This window comes from Myotis davidii, unplaced genomic scaffold (genome assembly GCF_000327345.1).
Source record: "Myotis davidii unplaced genomic scaffold, ASM32734v1 scaffold20, whole genome shotgun sequence".
NCBI classification, from domain to species: Eukaryota; Metazoa; Chordata; class Mammalia; order Chiroptera; family Vespertilionidae; genus Myotis; species Myotis davidii.
Window position 1 is genome coordinate 1,312,688 of NW_006292574.1, and position 9,200 is coordinate 1,321,887.

At 40.4% G+C, this 9,200-nt stretch overlaps 1 pseudogene; it reads left to right on the forward strand.

Annotated features, from left to right (window-relative positions):
- Positions 1-247: 247 nt before the first annotated feature.
- On the forward strand, positions 248-1,507 carry LOC102768353 (annotated as a pseudogene).
- The last annotated feature ends 7,693 nt before the right edge of the window (positions 1,508-9,200 follow it).

The window sequence follows — 9,200 nt, forward strand, 5'->3', positions numbered from 1 at the left end:
GTCCCATAGGTTCAATCTCCAGAGGACAGGCCAGGCACCAACAGACCAGCACCTCTGGCACAATCCCAACAGCGCTGCTGGCCTCCTGGAACTCGGTCTCAGACACTGTGACCACTTCCCCTCCCTAGACGCTCCCCTAGGAAGAAAGGATACCACCAGCAGCACCAGGGGCAAGCAGCAGTGACTGACTGCTCTCCTAGTGCTTTCTCCAGGTCACTCGAGCCGGCCCCTGCCTGCTCAGCTCCAGATGAAGTGTGATCACTGCACTGGGAAGGATTGTATTAAAAAAGAACACAAAAACTGATGACCAAGAGAATGCCATGGTCAATGTCTAGAGTCTGGCTCAGGAGAATGAAGAGAAGGGAGAATTCCATAAGTTGGCCGATGCCAAGATATTTCTGAGTGACTGCCTAGCGTGTGACAGTTGTGTGACCGCAAAGGAAGGAGTCCAAGTTTCTCAACAGAACACCCAGGACTTCTTCTGTGTTCTGAACCTCACAGCACAAAGTGCTGGCAGTGTCCGTGTGTCCTCAGTCTATACCTTAATTTTCTGCTAAATTCAGCCTCAGTGTCACTGATGTGTCCTGAAGGCTCTGTGGCTTTCTCAAAAGCCTTGGGGCACACTGTCTTCGACATGAAGATAGATGCGGACTTCAGCATCCTGGAGAGTCAGAAGGAGTTTGTGCACCAGTACTGCCAGCGCCGTGAGGAAGAGCCCCAGCTACCCATGATGACCTCCGCCTGCCCCGGCTGGGACAGATATGCAGAGCGTGTGCTGGCTCACCCCATCACCCCCCACCTGTGCACGGCCAAGTCTCCCCAACAGGTCATGGGCTCTCTGGACAGGCAGAACCTGACAAGATTTTCCACATCACTGTGGGCCCGTGTTATGACAACAAACTGGCAGCCCTTTGAGAAGATGCTCCCACAGCTTTACATAGTTCCCAGGGTGCTGAACTTGAGCTAACCTCAGGGGAAACTGCCCAGATGATGGAGCAAAGTGACCTCACCTCGAATGACGCCGCCATGGACACTCGGTTTGGAGACATGAAGGAGGAGGTGAGGCGCCACGAGGGTTCCAGCTCCGACGGGTGCCTGGTGCACGTCTTCAGGCACACGGCCAAGGAGCTGTTCAACGAGGACGTGGGAGTGCTCACCTACCGCACCCTGAGGAACAAAGACTTCTGGGAGGTCACCCCTGAAAGGCACGGAGAGGTTCTGCTACCCTTTGAGGCTGCTGACAGCTTTCAAAACATCCAGAAGTGGTCCTGAGGCTGTAGAGGGGCAAGTTCCCCTGCCACTTCGTGGAGGTCCTGGCCTGCACCAGGCATGCCTAAGCGGCAGCGGCCAGGCCCAGGCAGAAGACGGGTGTGCAGACAGGACACTGTTCTGGCAGATGTAAGATAACTATGCTGCCATCCCGGTGTGGCCCCGGGAGACCAGCGCCCATGTGCAGGAGCTGTACCAGGAGTGGCTGGGGCAGGTGGGCAACTCCCCCTGGGCCTAGGTGGCCCTGCACACCGCCTAGCAGGGTCCAGAACAGCCTGCCAGGACATCAAGTGGTAAAGGTCCAGGAGACGCCCGGCCTGCAGGCCACCTGAAGTGGGGTGTCAGATACTTGAAGGAAAGCTTTAGCATCTCTGTCATTGCTTTGGTTTTCAGAATTCCCTGCTCCCCATCTGTCGGCTCCCTCCCTCTGAGGGGCAATGTTGTTGTCACATGGGTGCAACTGGAATGTTGTATCTCAACAGGATTGCCCCAATGTACATATACTTTTATCCAATGATGAAAAAATCCGAAAGAACAAGAATGGAGACAGACTAATGTACTTTAGTCTTAAAAAAACTCCAGAAGTTGTCTTGTAAAGAGCTGAGACTTGGTTCTGTCCATGCATCTCAGATAGATTGGATGAGGAAATGGCCCGGTTTGCCCCTGACTTTACCCACTTATGTTACCCTTGAAGATGTCTTTGCCACAATGTGAATAAACTGCCACCTTTTGGAATAGGGGCTCATACAAAAGTCTGCATGCCCAACTTTTCTTGAAACAGATCTATGTTCTGCAGCTGTGGCCAACATCCTGAGATCAGGTCTGGTTGACCAGGTTCTTCTGGGAATCAGGGGGCACTGGAGTGGATGCCCTCCCCACCTCTGTACCCTTTTACATTCAGGGATTGAGATAAACTCACTTTGGGGGAGGGCGACAAGGGTGACAGGTGTCACAGATGGAAGTGTGGAAAATGGAGAGGCAGGCACCCTGCTTGGTCCCTCCCTGGGTGGGGTCAGGCAGATGAAGGCCAGCCAGCCCACCCCACAATTGAGTGAGATAGCGTCCTCTGTATCCACCTCTTACCCTGCGGGCCCGGCCACTCCCCTCAGCTCTGGGTAGCCCTCTGCATTCCACGACAGGCACTCTGCCCTCACCTGCTGCTCGTTCTAAGTGAGAAGGAAGAGAGCAGTTGGCCTATAGACAACTACACAGAAAGATAGGGCTCACAGCTGGTGAGCACTGTGGCAGTGGCAGGAGTCTCTCCTGCCTCCATGGCAGCACTAAGGAGCAGCAAGCTGAGTGGTAAGGAGCAGTGAGCAGGCGGGCAGTAAGGAGTGAAGGGTCCTGGACTAGGAGAGGGATTTGCAACTATCAGCTTAGGCCTATTCTCCATGGGGAACAGGCCTAAGCCAGCAGACCGACATCCCCTGAGGGGTCCTGGACTGCGAGAGGATGCATGCCAGGCTGAGGAACACCCCCCCCACCCCTCTTCAAGTGCATAAATTTTATGCACCAGGCCGCTAGTAAATTATAATTGTTTTTAACTCCTATTCCTAGTGCCCATTATTTCTGTGCAGTTATAATTCAGTAAGTGCTGTGCCAGATTTTCTCTCCTTTATTTTTGCTACCACTTTGGGGACAACGGTAGTTAAGGTAACGTGAATGAAACACTACAAAGGACTAGCCAAAGGACAACAGCTGAAGCAGCTAGTGCCCCAGAGGGATCTAGAAGAGCTTGGCTCTGAGAAAGAAAAGATTGCCAGGAATGATTAACACAAAAGAAAACAGAATTTCTTCATCTTAGAACAAGAGAATGATGAGCTAGCAACACACAAGACTTCAAACAAGTGATTAAAAGTTTACATTCACTGCACAATTTTATTACTTTTGGTTCAATTATTTTTTTAAGGAAATTGAAGGATTATGGGTTTGAAAAAATTTGTCATATAGAAGTTAGGCTGCCAAACTGTTTAAGATTTTATAATGTTTTGGTCACACAGGAATGAAGTCTCCTTCCAAAAATATAAACCAAATTTGTAGGCAGCTGGAGCAGATTGGCAGGCAAGTGCCAATGTGTGTCTCTTTGTATTGTGCAATGCTGTACCTAATGCGCAGCAAAGCACAGAGCAGCCATTCTCACCATGTGCAGGATCGTACATGGTACCAGAGGGCTGGAGACTGATATAGAGAACAGCACTTCCAGGTTCTTCAAATCATCTGTCTGTTTCACTTTTTCTTTGAGAGATTTCTTAAGGTATAATCTTTAGAAATCTCTTACAGGTTGAGGGGTATCTTAAGGTATAATCACAGAATTCAAAACTTTTTTAATGTTAAAATGAAATACAAAGAACCCTAAATAATAGGGCATGGCAAACTGAGTTATGACTTACGAGAAGCAAGATGGACTTTGAGCTCAGAAAGAAACTAGGAAAGACATAGAAAAGTTTATTTGAATAAAACAAAATCTTAAGAAAAAATCAACTAAGAAATAGATAAATCATAATTCTCAAATTTATATTTTAAAATAAACCATCATATTAAAATTAGTTATTTTTTAATAAAATGTCTGAAATAAATCCCAAATTTCAAAAGGCTGCAATAATGTCCCATTATTTTTCAAAGGGATAGATTAACTCCATTAGAGGTAATAGTACCAAATCAAATAAGTGGATTAAAATTGTCATGTTTGTAAAAAGTTAAAAAAAGATAAAATTATGTTCATATATATTGAAAAATAAATGTTAAAAAAAGAAGTAAATTATAAATTTAAACTTCCTAAATAATGCAATAATTGTGTATCTGAATACAATTTAGGCCACTGAGAATTAGGGGAAACTAAGTTACACTGTAAAAGAAAGGCAGATTCTTTTTCAAACACTATTTTTTACTTGAAGTAGGCCATAGGCACATAAAATCTTGCCCAGTGGAAGTGTTGCACCTTAAACAAAGTGGTAAAGTTTTAAATTGTTCATATTTACCATTTACAGTTTAGAAGTTAAAGGCAGAGGTTAAGTTATAAAGCCTCTCTCTCTCTCTCTCTCTCTCTCTCTCTCTCTTTCTCTCTCTCCAACCATCCATCCCTAGTTTGTATTTTATTTAAATACTGAATTTTGAATGGGCACATGCATCATAATCTTAGTAATTAGGAAAACTGTTTAAGGATTTATCCAAAAATTCACTATATATGCTTCATCACCACATGCATCCACTCAAAATCTAAATAAACTGGATAAAATAGACACTATACTAGCTAGAATATTCCTGGGGAAAAATGAGACTCACTGACCAAATTAATGCAAAATACAGAGAATTCATTATATCACATGATTCGAAGCAGGGTGGTAAAAAAAAAATTGGTTGTTTCAAAGATCTCATTAAAGTCAAAGTCTTTCAACTCTGTTAGGTATGAGCCTTAAACTGGCATTAAAATAGGTACCTTAGGACTTGGGTCCATATTCAGGAGAGGTGTGGTCCAGATAAAAAAAATAAACTATATTTTTTCTCAAATTACTTTTTTGGGAAGCAAGAGATTTACCCAATTGCCCAATGCCCAACACTGAAGTGCTATAATGCATAAGAAATAATAAAAATAATGTTTTTGTTCTGATGTGAGTGTGTGTGTGTAAGAGAGAGAGAGAGAGAGAGAGAGAGAGAGAGAGAGAGAGAGAGAGAGAAAAGAGAAGAGAGAAAATAGATTTGTTTTGCTGAATGAGAAAGCATTTGTAACTGTGATATCTGAATGTTATTTTATGAAGTAAGGAAGTTGTACATCACCTGGCATTGATAGTGTTAAAGTTACTAATTGCAGATACTGTAGCTGATTTAAGAATATGAGAAAAGTATAGCAGTCTCCTTATATTATTTTGGCATATTTTTCTTTCCTACATAACCTACTATTTATCCAGCAAATATTTATTGACTACCCATTATATACCAAACATTACAAAGACATTTATCTTTAGATGTAAACTCAAGATAGACTGTGGGGTATATCAATCCCTATTTGCATTGGCTAGACGTTGAGGAAAGTGAAAAATCAACTAGAGTAAATAAAATAGTATATTCACATTTTCCTTCCTATACTATAACAGAAAAAAGAAAAGCTCTACAGAAAACTACAGAGACAGCTGAGTGTTTTAAATAGAGAATAAAAGTAATAAAAAAAATCCACTTTAACTGGCCTCTAAAACTCTGGGTCATAGAAATTTCAACCTTATTACATGTTTTGTGAGAACTCACATTAGGCCTAATCTAAAGAAGTAAATGCTAATTTTGTCAAGTGCTTAAGAAATAAAGTTATGAAAAGGCAGAAAATAATTTACATTAATGGTCTAGGTCTGAGAAAATTTCCAGACTGCTGACTTCATTGAATTGCAGACTCAGCAACACACTGTAATAAGTAGCTCCGAGAGCAGGCACACTGAGTCATTTTACAAAAGGCAGTTGAGGAATCTAAAACCACTTTGGATTTGACATTTTTGTTGAAATTTAATTGAAAAAGTTATGGAAGTGAAAATAATGGGAGGAAGCAGTACATAAAATCATCTTTTTCTTACTGTTGTATTACACGGCCTCACTCATCACCTTCCTGAAGCACCATATCACTGAGATATCCTGATATCTTATTTGCCTGGGTTAACATAGATTACCGTATATTTCCGTGTATATGATGGGATTTTTTTTTCTCTAAAATTGTTAGACTGAAAAATGAGGGGCATCTTATATACTGAAGTCAGCCAAGGAAGGAGCCGTGCTGGTGTAGCTGCCCATACCTTGTCAACCCGGCTTCCTACAATCATGAGCCTTATTGTTACTGACGTCAGCTGATGCCGTAATTGGAGGTGGACGTGGAGAGTGTGCAGATGCAACAGGGACTGGAGCGTTCTGAGCCCATAAAGATGTCAAAAAATAAACAGATAAATACCAGTAAGCGATTGTCTTACTCTGCAAAATTCAAACTGAATGTAATCAGCTATGCAAACGAGCATGGAGATAGAGCTGCAGAGAGACAAGGTGGATCTCTTCCCAATGAATGTATGACCAGACAGTGGAGGACACAGGAACAACTCCTTAAGATGCCAAAAAAGAAGGCCTTAACAGGAAAACCAGCAAAATGGGCAAACTTGGAGCAGAGGCTTAAGATGTGGATTATGGAGCAGCACCAGAGGGGCTTATGTGTGTCAACCAAGCTTATTCAACATCAGGCAAGAATGCTTGCAAGTGAAATGAACATTGTTGAGTTTACAGGAAAGGCAAAATGGTGCTTCAGTTTCATGAGAAGTGTTGGCCATGAGAACATGAACAAAGTTAGCTGAGAAAATGCCACAAGTTTATGAGGATGATCTCACATATATAGACAGTGACTTGGAAGACAGCAGTGATACAATAGAAGTTGAAGAAATTGATATGTCTGGAACTAATAATGATAAAGAAGAGAGCAGTGATGCAAGAGAAGCTGAATAACGTGATATGCTGCATAATACCATCGTACTGGTATGTAAACATTACCTACAGTAATTACTAAGAAAAATGTGTTATGTCTTATGTTTAAAATATTGATTTCTTAATTTTGGGTTGGAAAAGTGGGGGGTCTTATACATGGGGTCAACTTATACATGGAAAAAATGCAGTACTTCTCAATACATTACTAAGTTAAAGTAATGGGGTTCTAAGCAAAGATGAATGGCTCTTTTAAGATGTTGTCCTGGTACACCAAGGTTGGGGATTCCATACCCAATCAAGGCACCTAACAGGAGGCAACCAATGAATGCATCAATAAGCAGAACAACAAATCCATGTTTCTCTATCTCTCTCTCTAATCAATAAACATAAAAATTAAGATGAAAATTTGTATTCAATACTGTCTTGTTAGTAAAAATGTGACAGCTTGTACCATTGTTTCCTCTCTCCTTTACCTTCTAGATAGTCTCATGCTTCAGTTGAATATTTATGATTAATTAGAAATGGTTTAGTAAATTACATGAAGGAACAAAACGTTATATGACAAATATTCATCAAAAGTGTCAAGCTCCATTGTCTTTAAAATTAGTAAAGCTAGTGCATTATTAGTATACTTGAAATACTTTAAAAATGCTACTTTCTTACAAGTATATATCAAAGATTCATGCATATAGAGTAAAAGGAAATAGACCAAGTAATTTGATTTTTTAGCATCATTAAAATTATCTGTGGGTTGAAAGATCACACATCTAGCAAAATATATCAATTGCACTGATGCTTATAATACAATTTTGTAAATGTTTTACAACTGTTGTTTAAATGTAAAAACTTTTATCAATTTGAATTAACTACCACAGTATGTCTTAACCATATCAGATTATATCTTAAATTCACATTTTATTTATTATATTTCAAATATTTTATATGAATGAGAATCATTCTACTTTGAAGAACTTACAATCAAGTGGAAAGAATTTTAAGCACATAATTAATTAAAATAAAGTTAGAAAATGTAATAATGGTTGCATATACAATGTCCTTTAGGAATAAAAGGGGAAAAGTGACTAGCATCAAGGGTTGAAGAGATGCAATACGCATTGAAATGTACAACTAAGGAACTATTATTCATGAAAATTAGTGGAAAAATGAACTGTAGGTCACATGTTTTTACATATAATTCCCTTGTCCTTTAAAACATAAGTATATTCCTTCTCACTTTTAATGGAATCTACTCTAAGCCTGCATTTTCTTCTATTTTTGAGTTTATAATTTTACACTGAAATTCCAGCATAATTTTAGTTATCAGAGAAATCTAATATGAAACTTATTTTTCTAATACTAGAAACAAGAGTAAAATTTTAATTAATAATATACTTATTGTGTTTCCAAGTTGAAAAGTGATAACCAATGGCTAAATCTTCATCATACTTACAAGCAATGATTTATCAGTTACAAGGTTATAGTAGAAAAACAGATATTGCACACAGTAAATAAAGAAAAGTGCCATAAAACAATAGGTGGTAATTATTATTAGCCATTTCAATGGTTTGCGACTTCTCACACATTTAAGACAAAAGATGGGAATAACTAAAAGCATAAATTATTCTTCCAAAAGAGAGTCTTTAGAAATGATAAGAGCTTAAATATAAAGAAGTAAAGACTTGGACTACTAAAAGCATATTACATTAAAAGTTAATCTCTCCTGTCTCTGAATTCCAGGTACTGAGTTTCTCTCTCCAGACCTAATTATTTACTACTCTCACTTCTGAAAGTTTAGGGTAATTATCTGACTTCAACTAGAAATAAAATCATAGAATTTCAGACCAGAAAGAAACTGTAATAATCCCTACCCTGCCACCTTCTGTCAGAGAACACATATGTGTCATAGAAATGTTAAATGATTTCCCAATGTCAGCTGCTGACAAAGCTCAGGGTTTTCCTGAATTTGTTCAGTTACTTCTTACACTTGGGTGGGATCATCTATACCAGGGGTCCTCAAACTACAGCCCGCGAACCACATGCAAATACAAATATTGTATTTGTTCCCGTTTTGTTTTTTTACTTCAAAATAAGATATGTGCAGTGTGCATAGGAATTTGTTCATAGTATTTTTTTAAACTATAGTCCGGCCCTCCAACGGTCTGAGGGACAGTGAACTGGCCCCCTGTTTAAAAATTTTGAGGACCCCTGATCTATATTAATAGAAAGGGTATTATGCAAATTGGTCAGGATGCCCTCAGGTGAGGGGCGACCAAACAATCCAAGAGCAGGCTGTGTGGGGCAACCAGCCCTCCGGGGGGGGGGCAGTTAGGGGCGCTCAGACAGGCAGGCAGGTGAGCAATTAGGAGCCAGTGATCTCAGATTGTGAGAGGAATGTCTGACTGCTGGTTTAGGCCTGATCCCACAGAATCCTCCAGATTGGAGAGGGTGCAGGCTGGGCTGAGGGTCAACCCCCAAGTGCACAAATTTCA